Genomic DNA, 1,162 nt, shown 5'->3' with positions numbered 1-1,162 from the left:
AATCTTTACTGAAAATCTTCTAAGTGCCCAACTCTGTGCTGGACATTTAACTTACCTTACTTATTTTCCTGAGTTCTAATAACAGTATTTTACTGATAAGATTGTGGCCCAGAAAAATTAATTATGCCTTCAAAGGCCACATAGTTAAAAGAATGGAGCCAGGATTCAACTTCAGAATCCATGCTCTTTTCCTATTTCCAGATTTCCATTCCTCATCTTTAAAAATGGGTAGCCCTAGCCCTAGCCGGCTTGGTTCAGTGGGTAGAGTGTCGGCCTGCAGACTGAAGGGTCCCGGGTTCGATTCCGGCCAAGGGCACATGCTCGGGTTGTGGGCTCGATTCCCGGTGGGGGGCATGCAGAAGGTAGCCTATCAATGATTCTCTCTCATCATTGATGTTTCTATCTCTCTTTCCCTCTCCTTTCCTCTCTGAAATCAATTTTAAAAAATATATTTTTAAAAATGGGTAAATTAAAACTCAGAAAAGTGATGAGGTTGTCCAGGTTCATAATAGTTCTAGCACATTTCTCTCATGAATGAGACAAATAAAACATTGAGCTTAAAAGATACTTATTTGATCCCTGGCTTGTGTGGTTCAGTGGTTAGAGGGTCTCGGGTTTGATTTCTGGTCAAGGGCACATACCTGGGTTGCAGGTTTGATCCCTGGCCCCAGTCAGAGCATGTGTGGGAGGCAGCCAGTAGATGCGCACAGTTGTTTCTCTCTCTCTCCCCCTCCCTCCCTCCCTCCCTTTCACTCTCTCTATAAATCAATGGAAACAATATCCTTGGGTGAGGATCAACAACAACAAAAAAGATACTTGTTTGTTTTAACCTGTTAGTTCTTTCACAAGCATGCATCTTTGGAGATGGAGACAAAGAGACTATGTTCTAATGAGGACCACAGGGAGTCTCCTTTTTTAGGTACAACATGGCTAGCAGTAATGGGCCAATGGGATTATAGTTAGCGCTGAGACTTGGTTTGAATCTTGATTCCACTACATACAAGCAGTATGATCTCGCACAAGTTATGTGGCATCTCTGGCTTTTCTGTTTCCTTATTTATAAAATAGTGATAATAATATGACTTGCCTCAGGGTAGGACTTGCCTCTGAGCAGTGAGAAGTGCATGTTCTGGAGCCAGGTTACCTGGATTTGCATCCAGCT

The sequence above is a fragment of the Myotis nattereri genome (genome assembly GCF_964212035.1).
Source record: "Myotis nattereri genome assembly, chromosome: 2".
NCBI lineage: Eukaryota > Metazoa > Chordata > Mammalia > Chiroptera > Vespertilionidae > Myotis > Myotis nattereri.
Note: the sequence above shows the minus strand (reverse complement) of the source record.